Source organism: Mustela erminea, chromosome 4 (assembly GCF_009829155.1).
Source record: "Mustela erminea isolate mMusErm1 chromosome 4, mMusErm1.Pri, whole genome shotgun sequence".
NCBI classification, from domain to species: domain Eukaryota; kingdom Metazoa; phylum Chordata; class Mammalia; order Carnivora; family Mustelidae; genus Mustela; species Mustela erminea.
This window is the reverse complement of record NC_045617.1, coordinates 128945343-128962270: the sequence shown is the minus strand read 5'-3', so window position 1 is coordinate 128962270 and position 16928 is coordinate 128945343. Positions and strand designations below refer to the sequence as shown.

Sequence of the window (16928 nt, the reverse complement as noted above, 5' to 3'; positions counted from 1 at the left end):
AGAACCCTAACTCAGATGGGACATCAAAATCACTGCTGCCAACACAGGGAATGCAGAGAAATGAGTTTTCCCTGAACCAGTAAGAAAGCTTAAGGAATTCAGTGATAGTCAGGGCTGCCTGACGTTCCTGGCTGGTCCTGAGGTTTGGTGGTGAATGTATGACATGACCCTATGGACTGATGTCATCTCCCAACTTGTCCAGCTGTCCTCCCTGGGATCCATATGAATAGCAGCCAATCTTTTACGTCACAGTTTAATTTGAGACCAAATTGTGCTCTTCTTGGAAGCTGCCTTTCTGCTTTAAGTCAGGGAATGCTCAGTTTTCAGCTGAAGAAGTTGGTGGCTGTGGAACATGACCTCTCCCGCCGGGTTCGCCAGCAGCAAAGCTGTGAACGGGCCCCGGTTGGTCTTTGGCCACTTGAACCATAATGACCACCCATTTACTGAGAGCTTATTATCTACCAGGCATGGCATGGAACACTGCATATGTGCTCTCGAATTTAATCTTCATAACAGCTCTCTGAGCAAGATTCTATGATTCTTTTTTCTTATAATTTTTATTATTATGTCAATCACCATACAGTGCATCATTAGTTTCTGATGCAGTGTTCCATGATTCATTGTTTGCGTATAACACCCAGTGCTCCGTGCAGTACATGCCCTCCTTAATACCTGTCAGGGGCTCACCCATCCCCCTACCCCCATCCCCTCTGAAACCCTCAGTTTTTTTCCCGGAGTCCATAGTCTCTCAAGGCTCGTCTCTCCTTCTGATTTCTCCCCTTCGTTTTTCTATAATTCTTATTTGACAGATGAGGAATTGTAGTTTATAGAAGTGAACTTCCTTGAAGTAGTGCTGTTAGCGGTCAAGTTGGGGATTGACACTCTGATGTTCTGACTCTTACTCCCCTTCCACTGTCAAAACCTGATTTCAGGAAAAGCGTTAGAGACGTACTGACGCCAGATGTAAGTATCCATGGAGAGGCAGTGTGAGGTAGGGGTTAGGGACATGGACGCTGTGGTTAACCTGATGTGAATTTTCACACTGGCTCCCCACTTTCCCCGGGTGACAGGACAAACGACCCCTCCCTGCAGCCTTCAGTCCCCACATTTGTAAGATGCTGCTAATAGCTGCACGTCCCTCATAGATTGTCCGAAGCATGGAATGAAATGCTGTACACAACAGTCCTGCACGTGCTGTGCTCTCAGTACACGTGAGCTCTTACTGGCATCCACAAGGAGTTATGTACGCACTGTCCGCTACTGGGATTCGTGTTTTACCAATCAAACATGACTTAAGCTGAAAGAATTGAATCTAATGGTAGAACTTGTAAGAATCTGTGCTCAATTATTCTTTTAATTAAGCAATATGCAAATATCTACTCAATTGTGAGAAGCTCAAATAATATAGGCAACCAAGCTGAATCTGACTCTTCCTCAAGATGGGGAGCCCAGTGATAAGGGCAGAGGGGGTCCTTCCTTGGCATCTAGAAGTGATGCCAGGCAGTCCCACCTTTTGGGGGTTGGCTTTCCTCCAGCTAGTTTGTGTAAGGATCCTTCTGTCACTGCTCCTATTGAAAGCACAGCTGGGGATCCTGTATGTAAGGAATGGAGGGGTCTGGTGGGCAGAGAAGCACCAGATTCGAGAAGGCAGTTTCAGCCCTGATCTGTCCCTAACCAGCCGTGTGATCTCTGTCCTCACTTCCCGACCGTAGTCTGAAGCTAGAGAATCGTCAGTCCCACCTTTAGGAGCCATTTCACTCGATGTCTTCACGTGATAAATGCAGGAATGATGAACTTCCACGCTAATGGAGTTCCCCAGGGTCACATACTTCTTGACAGAGCTAAGACTAGAAAGAACCCCTTCCTCCTCGTTCTCAGGGCCTGGATAACTGTAGTAAATGAGTGGTGAATGCTGTTCTTTGTTCTCTCATCCCATTTCTCATAAACAGGAGTCCTTTTAAGTTCTACAATCCTCTGGTTCTACCCTCTAAAACTTTTCTCTCTCTCTGACACAAGCAGAGTTGTCCCAGACATGAGTGGGTATATAAATAAAGCCTCTTTCTGCCCTGGCTTGGAAGATCCCAGTGTGACAGGACACAGGGCATGAGAGAACCCACCTTCAGCAGCTGTCCTGGTCACGAGTGCCCTTCAGCTGTGCCTGGGAGGGTGGCCCTACCCACCCAAGACTGTCCTGTCTCTAATCAAAGCCATCAGCTGCTGAGAATAGAGATAGCCTCTTGTGTCGACACAACCTCTTCTGTCTTCTTCACTCCCCTTCTTTATTTCTACCTTCACCTGAGACCCTGCCAAGAGCCTTGCCCAGGAAGAAATTCAGAGGAAGTTCTGGCATCTCTGCCACCCCTCCACCCCTCCCCAGGAATGGAAATTACTTCAATGTCTGCCAATGCGTTAGGATAATAGAGATCTTATTGCTCGAGTGCAGAATTCTGGTTCTTTTGCTGCCACATGCCACTAGCCTGAAATCCTATAGCTTGATAGAGGCTAGAATCTTTTTCTACTAAACTGTTGTTTTTAAATTTTCTACTGCAGTGGTGACTTGCCCTCTCCTGTAGCCTCTGTTGAAGCCTCACACCAGGCCAGCTCAGATATGCACTTCCTACATCCACCGGGAAGACAAACCCACACACACCCCCAAAAGATGATCATCAAGGAAGATTTTCAGAAATTAGCCCCAGTGTCTGAATTACCCTGAGCTGTTCTCTGGGCTCTCTCACCAAATCTGCCAGGTGAATGACCCACCCCTGAAAAAGACATAGCTCGTAAGGCAAAGTCAGAGAAGTGAGAACAGGGCTTTCTGCTCTCCTCAAGGAGAAATCTGAGGAGGTCCCAGTGTGACAAGATGGAGCAAGAGGGGAGCCCAGGAGGAGAGAACAAGGAAGCAGTCATGATTAAGCAACCAGACACCAGGAGCTACAGGGTTCAGTGGGCTTGAGTAATTTTTATCTTAGCTCTGCCATTCACTAGGTGTGGGACCTCTAATAAATAACTTTTGTCATTTCCTCATCTGCAACAAGAGAGGGTTGGGTTAAAGTGGCCCTTCTGGGGAAAGCATTCAGTTATCACACCATCTCTTCACCACACAGGCTAAGGGCTGGGGTGGAAGCAGGAGCGGAGAGAATCTTCCGTTGTGGTTCCCGGCCTTGGGGAGTTTGGGATCTTGTCAAGGAGACCAGGACATCGACGAGTGGTGGGGATAAATTCGTTGGGAGGGATTATGTGCTGAATCGTAAGGCTTATTTCCACCACAGGAATTTAGGAAGGGGTGAGAGCAGAGGTCTAGGAAATCTTGGAGGAGGTAAAATGTGGGAAGGGCCTTGAAGGGTGGTTAGAATGTAGGGAGGAAAGAGGAGAAAGGAAACTTCCAGGTGACAGGAACATAGAACAGAGACAGCAACAGAATGTGTTGGTGGAATCAAGAAAGGACTGTGTGGACTGAAGAAGAGGTGCCTACCCGAAGAAGTTGCTGAATAGTTTATGCCGATGGGCCTATTATGCAAGGCTTGAAATCCATTTGATTTCTTCCTTCTTTCTTTCATTCATTCCTGTATCTTGATTGGATATCTATCATGTAAGTCATCTAGAAGTCTTTGGGTGGGAAGGTTTAGGAGTAAAGTGCGCACTGAGAGTTCTGTTTTTAAAAGATTTGTTTCTGGTATCAAGGTTTAGAGGTAAATATGATTAAATTAAGAGGACCAAACAGGCAGTGATTCTCAACCCTGGTGGCACCTTGAAAAATTATGGCTACCTTGGCCCCTTCTCTGGAAATTCTGATTTATTTTGTCTAGGGAGAAAGTCTGAGCATAGTCCCTTCTTTCACTTTCCCTGTATCCCTCCCTCCTTCCTTTCTTTCTGTCTCTTTCTGTAGCTATTGGGGTGTGAGGGGGTAAGGGTCTGAAATAAAACAGTAGCAATTGAAATGGAGAAGAAATTAAGATAAAGAGATATTTTAAAGATAAAAGTGCCAGGTACCTTGTTAATGAAACATAGGGAATTAAAGAGAGATTCCATTCATTTCTTCAAAATACTTGTTGGGCCCATACCCTATACCTCATACTGAATCGGAAGCGATAGGAAATTCAGATGGCAAGACCCTGGTCCTGTCTTCAAGGAGCCAATGCCTAGTAGATGACAAAGAAAATAACACTAATCCAAGGAGAATATGGAAACTGGATGAAGGGAATTTTTTTTTAAGGTGTAGAGATATACAGGGAGGAGAGGGGTAGAGCGTCCCTCCAGCAGACACAGTGAAGAAACTTCTCCACAAAGGTCCTGTTTAGTGGGAGCTTGATGCATGAGAAGGTGGGGTTGGGGACAGGATCCCCTAGTAGGAGTCACAGTGAAGTGAAAGGTGTGAAGACAGCTGGGTGTAATGAAGGGCAGAATCAATGCATGGCCGTGAGCAGTCTGATCTCTAAGAAGCATGTGGTGTGTGGAAGGTTTGACAAGAAAGGTAGATTAATGCCAGAAAAGGCTTGATTTTTTGTGTGTTCCCTCTTGAAAATGTTGGCTATGTTTTATTTCTTGTCCTTAATCATTGTTAAATGAGTGCTCATTTTATAAGTATTACTTTAAACGTACATAAAAAGTTTATCAATTTTCTGCTTATACATTATTTTACAGCTTTAAAATGTTTAATTAAAGAATAGTAGATATATCAATGTGATATAACTATTATAAACACACATACAACTAACAGTATAATCTTAGGGATTGTATCAAATAAATGAACAGAAAAATATACATAAATTAACTACTGTAGTTGGAAATGCTTTAACATGCATCTCTAGGAACTGTGGATCAAACAGAAACAAAAATAGCATGGGGGTGCCTGGGTGGCTCAGTGAGTTAAAGCCTCTGCCTTCAGCTCAGGTCATTAACCCAGGGTCCTTGGATTGAGCCCCACATCGGGCTCTCTGCTCAGTAGGGAGCCTGCTTCACCCCTCTCTCTCTGTCTGCCTCTCTGCCTATTTGTGATCTCTGTCTGTCAAATAAATAAATAAAATCTTTAAAAAAAAGCATGATATGAATGAGCTGAAAATACATATATACCTAAGAAACAAGACATATTCTTTTTAAATATACATGGCACATTTACAACAGGAGACATTAGTATTAAGCTATAAGTTCCAGAGAATCAATCCCATTCAGACAATGCAATTGTGGAATTAATGTTTTTTAAAAGATAGCTGAAATAAAATCCCACATATTTAGAAAGTAGGTTACATAAGATTAAGTGACACTTGGTTTAAAAAAATATTTGGAACTAAATGAAACAATAACGATAGAATTTGTGTAACACAGTTAAAGCAGTACTTAAAGGCAAACTTATAGCTTTAAATAAACCCAGTAATGAACAGGAAAGATTGAAAATAAATGGTTCACTACTTTACACCCATTAAGATGACTACTGTCAAAAAAGCAAAATAACAAGTGTTGTGAGGATAATATTAACTTTTTAATTAAGGTATTATTTGTATGCGATAAAAATTCACCCATTTTAGAAGTCAGATTTTTTAAGGATTTGGATGGCCAGAGAACAGATAGCACAGTAAAAAGTCTAACAGACTTCGCATTGAATTGTTTTGCCAAGTATGTGACTGTGGACAAATTACTCAAGCCTCACTGTCTCATTTTCTCATCTTCAACCATGATAGGACTGTATCTCCAGGGGAATGTGAAAAGGATAAAATAGTGTTTATGTAATGCTTGGTGTATAATAAGGACGTACAAGGTATTAGTTCACTTTCTATTTTACTCATCAGAATCCTCAAGGGCAGGACCATAGTCCCTGCATGTTCACATGTACAGTTAGTAAAGTTTCAAATCATTGATGTAGGCAGCGGGGACATGATTAGGGTTCTACATGGGGACTGTGAGTCTACGGTGGCACTCACTGGGCCTAGAAGCCTGGGAAAATGTGGGAAGGCAGAGTCTGGAGAGCAGATGGGAGACTTGATTTGGAGGGGATAGTGACGAGCTTGGTTTTAGTTAATGTTTGGGTATTCATCAACAAGCAAACACTGATTTAAGCCTATTTTAAGAGAGCCCCTGTATTTCATACAGAGATAGATGCATCTTCACTTCCCTGACTCATCATTTAAGGAAAAATTCTTGGAAGGTTTCCTGTGGCCTCTCTCTTCCTCATCTTCTGGCTGACTTGGTGGTAATACTGGTAGGAAAGGTTAGGTGTTTCCAGTTGACTGTGGGATACAGAGCTCTCAACCATAGCTATATCACTGCAGTAGGGCCTGGTTGGATAATTAAAGGCTTTCATTTTTCTTTTAGGATCTTCTAGCCTGGGACCCACAACCACTTCCTAGCCTAGATCTCATTCTTAATACAAATCCCTAGACTCAGGTGCTGGTTCTTCTTTTTTTATAACACTAGGAACTGCCAGGCAGGGTAGAATAAACACGACACCATGATATCATTCATTTAGCATGATTAAGTAGCTGTAACAATGGTCATCAGAATGGCCTGCACAGAGTTCCTGCTCATGTTTCCTGGACAGGCAACTTCTTGGGGCAAATACATGCCACACAGACTTATGCTAACTATCACATTATCACAAGAAGAGAACTGTCACCAGACCTTGAAAGAAGAAAATATCCCTTTGTTTCTTGTTTATATCCCCATTTTGTCTTGACTTTAGGTACATGGTCCCATGATAGGGAGAATTAAACTAGGCAAGGTGGTCAGAGAGTGTCCCAAGTAAGAGCTTATCGATGCCATATTGGGAAGGAGAATGGAAGGTAACCGTGGTAGGGTTAACGGTTGTAGACTGCAGGATGGGTGGGGAGTGTTCAGGCTTATGAGCATGGAAATACTCAAAACATAGCTGACACTGTGTAAGGGGAGGTTGGAGAGATAGGTAAGGAATTGAATAAGGCATCTAGCTAGCTAGATTCATCTTTGCCCTAAGATCAACAGGATGGCATTGAAAACTTTTTTAAAAAAACTTTTTAAAGCCGGGGGGTAAAATAATCAAGATTCTCATGTTGAAAAGATCATATGGCTGCTGTGCAATGACAGGATTAGAGCAGGGTTAGACTACTATTGGGGTTAGTTCAGGAAAGAGATAACAGTAGCGTGGGCTGTGTGATGTACTAGAGATAGAAGTAAACCAAAGATTTGGGAAGCAGATTTGATAGTCCTTGGTGTCGACATAGAAGTGATGATGTGAATCAATGGAAGGGAAAACTGACTGCCTGTAAGTGGTGACCCTTGTGTCCTGTTGTTGATTCAACTCCATAGACCCAAAATAGGCTGCCTCATCTTTTCTCTATGAATCTCCATCTGGTTTGCTGTCCATGGAATATTTGTTTAAACCTAACCCCTAATATGATGGTCTTAGGAGGCGGGGCCTTTGAGAGGTGATTAGGTCAAGGGTGGAGCCTTGTGAAAAGGATCAGTGCCTTTGTAAGAGACACCCCAGGGAGCTTCCTTGCCCCTTCCATGATGTGAGGGTACAGGGAGCAGCTAGGAGACCGCTCGCTGTCTGTGATCCAGTAAGTGAGCTCTCTCCAGACACTGAATCTACTGGTGCCTTGACCTTAGACTTGCTAGCCTTTAGAACTGTGTGAAATAAATGTCTGTGTGTAAGCTGTCCAGTCTACGGTATTCTGTTATAGTAGTCTAAGTGGTCTGAGACCTGATCTATATCTGTTAATGACACAGTCATTTATTTGCAGTCATTTGATCTGAAATCTGGACTTAGTTTTGGACGTGTACCTTTATCTCCAAATCTATGATGAATTGGAGTCCAGAATTTTCTCCTTTTGAAATGTCTCTTTCATTTTTTTTTTTTAATTCCAGTTCAGGCTCTTATAAAATTCCTGGCCTTTGGTGCCTATATTTTATCTCCCAGTTCTGGTCTCTATCCTGAACACTGTAGCCCAGTTAAGTCTCTTTTAAATATTTCTTTCCCCATTCTGTAACTTCCACAGAACCTTGCAGGGATTCTCCATTGGCCTGAAGTGAAAATCAATGCCTTGGTTTAGAATTCAAGGCTTTCTGCAATCTGTTCCCAATCTACTTTGCCACTCTCTCCTTCCCTACAATAGTCATTTTACAAGTCTTTTAAAGTTACTGAACCCTTTGTTCAGATGGACTCTTTTGTTCAAAAACATGGCAGCTCCATATGTACAGCATGTGAGTGGAGCTTTTGGTTGAAGGAGGGATGGGGGTTGATTTCCTCTCTCCTCCTCCCATTGCCTCCTTTCCTCCCTTACCTGCTTTGTTCCCTGAGATGAGTCTGTTCAGAACGTTGTTTAAAGTCCATAGCCTTCCAGGAATGCTCCTTGGTAGAAATAGGTGTTCTCCTCAAGGAACAAGTGGGTCACTGAATCCAACATGTGTTTGCCTCTGCTGTGCCTCTAGTCTGCCTCTCCTGTTGTTGTTTCCTCATCAGGCGGGGACTCTGCCTCATAAAAGGCCCCCTCTGTGATGTAATATGAGCATCTTTACCACACTGCTGTACTGCGTGCCAGCGCAGCTTTGACTAGACTGCTTCTTGTAGCCTCCTTCGAGAAGCTAAGACCATCACAACAAACATAGCCCTGTAAAAGCAGTTTTATAGGGAATATCCAATGTGTTACCAACACTCTCTGTGCCTGATTTGATTTATAAAATCTTTCCAGAGCAGTGGTTTCCAAACCTGGGGATGGGGCCCCAGAACTTAGGTTTATAAAAGCCCCCTGAGTTGAGAACCAATAAAATGAGCACTAGGAACAGTGAAGGGGGTGGAGACGTTAAACTGAGTCAGTGGTGATACGCAGTGGTAATACTATGATGGTGCTCTATATGGTTACATAATTCACAATATATTTTGCTCAAGAAGAAACAAGAGTTAGAAGAGCAGAAGAACAGGTTTGTAGGGGATCATCTTTCAATTTTGAGCAGATGGAATTTAAAACACCTGTGAGCCAACTAGGTGCAGATGTCTCGCAGGTAGTTGAAAATTTGAGTCCATGACTCAAGAATGAGGTTATGGCTAGACTGATGGGAGTTTGAGAGTCATCTTTATGGGGGAGATAGTTAGAGCTGTGAAGGGGGATGAAATTTTCATTTTTTAAAAGAAGACTAATTAAAAAAATAATAGTTCATTCCTATTTTGAATTCTTTCCTCCTATTAAGAAAGAACAAAATACTTCTATGTGGCAATATCAAAAAATAAAATCCAGGATCATATGTTCATATGAAAAGAGCAAGGAGTAGGGCTGTAAAATATTATCTTTTGTTTAAAGAGGTTGGGAGAGTAAAAAAAAAAAACAAAAACCATTAAAGAGGTTGGGAGAGAGGTAAAAAAAAAAAAAAATATATATATATATATCTCCATGTATAACGGAACTACAAAAATACTAAGAAATCAATAACATAGGTAGGTGGGGTGCCAGGGAGACCATTCAGTTTTCCTTTCTTTATTTTTTAATTGTTTAACAATGTGAATTATTTTCCATATAAAATTAACTTACAAAATAATAAAAATGGAGGGGAGATTGTAATAGTCCTGCCATGTTTACATTTTCCTGAGTGGTAAAAAAAAACAAAAAAACCCTACCATTTATTATAACTGTTACATCATAAAAGAAAAGAAAGAGCATCTCAAAACAAGAAAAAGCAACGAAGAAGTACCATTTTTAAAGAAAGTCTTTTTAAAATTTTTTAAAATTATATTTTATTTTTTCAGTGTTCCAAGATTTATTATTTATGCACCACACCCAGTGCTCCATACAATATTTACTCTCCTTAATACCCACCACCAGGCTCAACTACTCCCCCAACCCCTTCCCTCCAAGACCCTCAGTTGGTTTCTCAGAGTCCACAGTCCCTCATGGTTCATTTCTCCCTCTGATTTCCCCCAATTCACTTCTCCTCTCCTTCTCCCAATCTCCTCCATGTTATTCCTTATACTCCACAAGTAGGTGAAACCATATGATAATTGACTTTTTCTGCTTGACTTATTTCACTCAGCATAATCTCCAATATTATTTATTTATTTATTTATTTATTTGAGAGACAGAGATAGTGAGATGGGGGCGGGAGCAGGGAGGAGAGGGAGATGCAGACTCCCCACCGAGCAGGAAGCCTGATACAGGGCTTGATCCCAGGCCCCTGGGACCACGACCTGAATAGACACTTAACCAACTGAACCATCCAGGCTCCACAAGAAAGTCTTTTAAATTGATGCAATATCGTTGTCTTTTTTGTACTTTGCTATAGACCAGTGAACGCTTCATCACTACGTGGTTGTGGCCACGAAGAAGTTGTGGGAGCTACTAGTTAATAAACTAGTAACTAGGGGCGCCTGGGTGGCTCAGTGGGTTAAGCTGCTGCCTTCGGCTCGGGTCATGATCTCAGGGTCCTGGGATCGAGTCCCGCATCGGGCTCTCTGCTCAGCGGGGAGCCTGCTTCCTCCTCTCTCTCTCTGCATGCCTCTCTGCCTACTTGTGATCTCTCTCTGTTAAATAAATAAATAAAATCTAAAAAAAAATAAAAATAAACTAGTAACTACAATTTTCTTTTTCTTTTTAAAACAAGTACACTTAACATATGGTGTTGTATTAGTTTTAGGTACTATAATGATTCAACAAGTCTATACGTTACTCCCCATCCCCTATTTCACCCATCCTCCTGCCCCTCATCAGTTTGTCCTCTATAGTTGAGAGTCTGTTTCTTGGTTTATCCCTCTGTCTTTTCTCCCTTTGCTTGTTTGTTTTGTTTCTTCAATTTCACATGTGAATGAGTCCTACGGTATTTGTCTGTCTCTGACGGACTTATTTCATTCACCCAGCATTTTATTCTCTAGCTCCATGATGTATGTGTCAAATGGCAAGATTTCATTATTTTTTTATGGCTGAGTTATATTCCACTGTGTATATATGCCTTTGAAGGAAGAAGAGATTGAGTCTTTGTGAAATGCCTGCATTAGGTCTCTGGAGGAAGGAAGGAGGGTGAGTCAAGAAGGTGGAAGTTGTGGCCAGAGAGCTAGCATATGCTCAAGTGGGAGGGAAGAGCTTCAAGAAGGAGGGAGTGGATGGTTGAGGGGCTTGATACTGTGACCTGCAGTTACTGAGAAGGAATAGGGGTGAGCAGAGGCCAGGGACTATGGAATTCAGGATTATCTCACAATTTTTTTAGGGGTATGTGTCCTGGGGAGAACTGTTTTTGCTGTTTTGGGCACTGATGGGAAGTGAGAGGTTCCCTTTGCTCTCCAGGGACTCTAAAGAGAGAATTTCAATCTGAAAGCCTCCTGTACATCTTCCTCCTGCTTTATAAAGAAAATATTAGTTTTGAAGGAATTCAGTTACCTAACAAAGATGAGTGAAACCCAGAAACACCAATTATTATGGATGATTCTGAGAGTTAAGGTCTTTCAAAGGGGAGATTCAACTCCTTTTTTGGGAAAAAAATTTACCTTGACAAAGAATTCTTTCAACTTTTCAACCTTACATGTAATCAAGGTTCAGATGAAGAATTTAGTTCTGAGCTTTTTAGTAGTTTAGTAGTACTAAAATAGTACTTTCAAATTACCATCTCTTTTGATGTATGCTTACTGGCAAGAGAAGGAGTGTCTTCAGGAGGCTCAGATTCTGGTGGGCTGATCCCAAACCACCTAGAAAGATTTGAATCAATTGATTCAGAGTGAGATGTGTTTGTGAAAGGAAAGTGAAATAAGTTTGTTCAGAAACTGATGTCATTTTCTAACTATTGGTAACTTGACCTTTTTTCTTTTTTTCTGTACTTAGTACGTATATCTATACTGAGAACTTCCTTACCAGGACAAATTTTATCTTCATATTAAAAATATTGTGTGTATGTATGTGTCAAAGATTTGTTTAATTCAATAATTGATTGTATTATTTGGCACGTTCATTATTTTTTGCACTCTTATCCTTCCTTAAAATTTTTTTTATTATAATATCTTTCAAATAATAAAGAAAAGTAGAAAGAAGTGTATAGTGAGCCCACTTGTAATATATACCTGGTATTTTGGCCATATCTACTTTATATGTAAACATTTTATATGGACATGCATATGTATAATATTTCTCAAAACCATTTAAAAGTTAAGTTATATCCACCCAGAAGCTTCACCTCTAGAGACTTCAGCACACATCTCTAAAAATGACATTTTCCCACATATTCACAATACCAGTATCACATCTAACTAAACTAACAATTCTCCAGTCTTTATTTAAATTTCCTCAGTTGTTCCCCAAATGTCCTGTTATATCTGATTTATTCAAAACAGGATCCAACCAAGAACACCCTACTTTCTCTGGAACTGTCATTCTTTCCCCTTCTCCTAAGGATATTGACCTGCTGAAGTGATTGGATCACTTCTCTTAAGAATGTCCCACATTGCAGATTTGTCTGACGGTTTCCTTGTTGTACTGTTTAGCTTGTTCCTCTGTTCTCTGTATTTCCTATATCTGGAAGTTATAAGGAACAAAAGCTTGATTAGATTAAAATTAAACAGGTTTGTTAAGAACATTTCGTGTGTGATGTGTATTGTTTCAAAACAACACACTTCCAATACCTCTGAAGACCCTGTTTCCCTTTCCAAAACCACCCCTGCCTTTTCCCACCAGAGGCAGCGATTAAATTGAATTCTCCCTTGACCACTTCCTGGATTTTCTTTACAGTTTTATCACACCTATGTATCTCCAAACAATACATTGTTTAGTTTTAAACTTGTGTAAGTGAAATCATACTAGATAAATTTTTTTGTGTGAGTTATTTTCATTTAATGCTAATTTTGCAATTTATCCATGTTGATAAGCAAAGCTAGAGGTCATTCATTTGTATATCTGTGTAGTATTCTCTTGTATTTCACTATTTCACTGTACCACAACTTATTTATTCATTTTAGTCTTGATGGACATTAGATTGCTTCCAGTTTTTTGTTATTAGAAAAAATGCTGCAGTAAGTACCCTCCTGCAGATTTGTGGTCTACATATCTATGATTTTCTCCAGGGTATATACTTAGGAGTATAATTTCAGGGAAGTATGGTTTATAAAAACACAACTTTGCTAGGTACAGTTCAAAGAACACAATACACTCTACTCATTAAAACAGAAAGGGATTTACTATAGGTTATTGATCATTTACAGAATTGTTAGGAGGGTAGAAGAAACAGATTCTAGGCTGAGCTTTTAGAAATGATTTCCTAAGCTACACCAAAAGACTGGGCCTCCAAGAAAGCTACAGCTTATCCCATCAAAAGGAAGTTATGTTTTGAATTGAAAGCTCCCAATACAGTTCTGGCCCCAAAGCCACACTGCCTTAGGTTCAATTAGGAAGCCAATTCAGCTTAATCAGGAAGCCACTGTTAAAACTGCTCCAAAACCAAGCTGCCTCTGCTTTGAAACCACCTTTTTAAAACTGAGAAACCACTGTTATAATTCCTGTCAGCCAAACGAATGCTCTGAGCCCCAACTTTCCCCCACTGAATTCTGTTCAGGTCTCACTGAGCACATTGAACACGTCTAACTTCAATCATATCTGGGATCCCAGCTCTACAGGTGTCTTGGAAATGTAGATTTTGTTTGCTGCCCTTTGCCGTGTATGATGGCCCCGAGAAGGAGGTTGGGACAAGAGTTGAGCAACCTAGTTCATGGTAATGTCAAATTGCTCTCTGCTCGGAGGGAGCACATGTATGATCCTGCCAGTGGCACATGAGAACACTTTGCTTCTATGTCCTTGCCAGTGCTGGCTTTTGTGGGCTTTTTGTGTTTGAAAAGCTATTTTATTGTCATCTTAATTTGCAGTGCCATGGTTAATTATGAGGTTGAGCATGTTTTCATGTTTATATTCATTTTTATTGGCCGTTCATGTTTCCTTTTCATAAATTTGCCTGTTTATGTCTTCTGTATATTTCCTGTTTGTTTCTCATTTATTAGGATTCTTTACATATTCCAGATGGAAATTCTTTGTTGGTCATATCATACGACTGAAGCTTGTCTTCTCACTTTTCAAATGGTGATTGTGTTGAACAGAAGTCTTACTATTTGTCAATTTTATTAATTTTTATACTTTAAGGTGTATGTTTTCTTGCTTGTTTAAAAATCTTTCCCTATCCAAAGATCATTAGGATAGTCTTTTGTATTGTTTTAAAAAGTTTCCAAGTTTTACTTCTCCTGTTTTAGTTCCGTATCCACGCGGACTTGATATTTATGTATGGCATGAGGCAGGAGTCTATTTTTATTCATAGGATAACCATTCTGATGTGCAATGACAAATTTATCATAGATCATGTTTTGATTTGTGTAGATTAGTTACTGGGCTCTCTTTGTTCCATTGGTCTGTCTTCAACCTTGTATTATTAAACACACAGTCCTAATTACTGAAACTTTATAAAACATCTCGATTCTGGTGGAACACATTTATCTGTCTCAGGTGTACTTGGCTTCTGGTTCTTCTTTATGAATTTTAGAATTAGATTATAAAATTCTACAAAACGTTGTAGTCGGATTTTTATTGGGATTTCATTGAATCTATAGAACAGTTTGGAGAAAAAATGAGATCTTCGATACTCAGTCTTCCTATCCATGGAAAAATTATGTTATTCTGCTTATTTAGGTCTTATGTCTTTCACTCAAGTTTTATGCCTTTCTCCAAAAGGTCTTGCACATCTTTTGTTAGACTTACTTCCTAGTACCTTATTTCACTGTTGCTATTGTAAGTATTTTTAACGTTTTTTTTTTTTTTAAAGATTTTATTTATTTATTTGACAGACAGAGATCACAAGCAGGCAGAGAGGCAGGCAGAGAGAGAGAGAGAGAGATGAGGAAGCAGGCTCCCTGCTGAGCAGAGAGCCCGATGCGGGACTCGATCACAGGCTCCTGGGATCATGACCTGAGCCGAAGGCAGAGGCTTAACCCACTGAGCCACCCAGGCACCCCTGTAAGTATTTTCAAAAACTGCATTTCATAACTCCTTTTTTTGCTGGTATGTAGAAATGCAGTTGACTCATTGATCTTATATCCAGCAAGCTTATTAAACTCTGTAACTAATGCTAATAATCTATAGATATTTGAAGTTCTCTATGTAGAACATAATGCATGCAAATAATGACAGTCTGATTCCTTATTTTTTAAATCTGTATTCTTTTCCTTATTCTTGCCTTAGTGCACAGGTTATGATTCTAATATATTGTTGAGTAGAAATAGGGGTAATGTGGAAACTTGTATTAATCCCAATTTTAAAGAATATTTGTTAATATTTCACAAACAAGAGCAAGGTTTGCTTTTGTTAGTTTGAAGATACCCCTTTTCATGTTAAGGACATTTCTTTCTCTTTCTAGTTTGTAAAGGCCTATTATTATTATTATTTGTTTTTGTCTTATGAATGCTCTTTTGAATTTTATCAAATGCTTATGCTATATCAATTCAGATCACAACATGGTTTTTCTCCTACTGATTATATAAATTACATTAATATATGTTCTAGTATTGATCTAACCTTTTGCTTCTGGAATAAACTCAATTTGGTCATGACTTTTTTTCATTTTTTGAAATTGCTAGATTCAGTATGCTAATATTTTGTTCAGGATTTTTTTTTGTTCACAATCACGAATAAGATCAGTCTTCAATTTTCCTTTCCAATACTGTCCTTCCCTGAGTTTTTATACCAGGCTTGTACTAGCACATAAAATCAGACTGGGAAGTGTTTCTTTTTTTTTTCTGTTCTCTAACGAGTTTGTAAAAGATTGGATCACTGGGTTTTTAAAGATGCTAGAGGCAGCCAATTTGGAGGAGAGACCAGTCCTTGGGGTCAGAGACATGTTTGAGCTCTCATCTTTGCCATTTAGTAGCTAAGCGCTCTTGGGTTGGTAACTTACATTGCTGGGACTCAGTTTCTTCATCAGTAAAGTGAAAGTAGTAATACACACTCTCCCTGACTTAAAGGGTTGTTGCAATATCATGAGAATTACATGGGATACTTTATGTAAAAATGCAGTATAAATTCTATAAGTAAGATAACCGCTGCCAAAACTGGCCTTAGGGAAAACACTGTCCTGTGGATTGTTTCCAAAATACAGTCTTTCTCTGATACTGCAAATCAGATGAAGGGAGCAGAAATGTTCTCAGAGACTTCCTCTCCTTATAAGGTTGGGGTCAGAAACATGACAATGTACTTCCAGAGGAGATGGTGTTGGAAGTTTCCAGAGTCAAATTTGTAGCCTTTCTTTCAGAGCCTTGGAGAGGGCCCAGGTCACTGAATCATTGAATGTCACAGCTGCTCTCATAGATCATCCAATCAATGGGGAATGGCAGTCTAGAAGGTATTTAACTCATATCTTGGGATTTATGATCTCAATTTTAATAGCATGTTAATTTTTGCATGTGTATTTGGATTTACAAAAATAATACCTTCTCATGGTAATGGTACGAGAGAGATTTTAAATGGTATGGAAGAGATAAATGAAAAGTCAAAATTTTTTCTTTCTCTGGTTACTTCATCCTATTCTCCTTCAAGACAACTTTTTAAACTATCTCCTTTTACCCTTTGGGGAGTTACTGCCATAATTCTAAATGATATGAATTTACCTCTATTTCTTGATTTGTAAGTTTTTAGGTAGTATCTATTGTCTACCCACCATAACAGTGATGAATTTATCTTTCTTTCCTTTATTCTTCTTTACTATCCGTTAGTCACATTTTATTTTCAGTCTCTTGGTTACTACTATAATTACATTAATAATGTTAATAATGTTTAATATATAAAAATCTTTAAATAATATTGTGAGCTTTATATGCTGACCTATCAATTTTAGCATTTCCCCTGAATTCTCACGATATGAGATGAGAAAACTGGTTCCTCTGTAATTCCCTTCCACCTCTTTGTATCTTCTGACCCCTGCCATCTGTGCAGTTACATTTCAAAGTCTTGGTTTATAAC

The 16928-nt window shown here is 39.7% G+C and overlaps 1 protein-coding gene across 2 annotated transcripts in view; it reads right to left on the bottom strand.

Moving 5' to 3' along the window:
- Positions 1-8400, bottom strand: part of CDYL (chromodomain Y like) — a 246519-nt gene extending 238119 nt beyond the window's left edge. For both annotated transcript variants that reach the window (XM_032341001.1, XM_032341004.1), the window contains exon 1: positions 8253-8400. The gene's annotated coding sequence lies outside the window, so the exon portion shown is untranslated. The remainder of the gene's footprint in view (positions 1-8252) is intronic.
- Positions 8401-16928: the final 8528 nt, after the last annotated feature.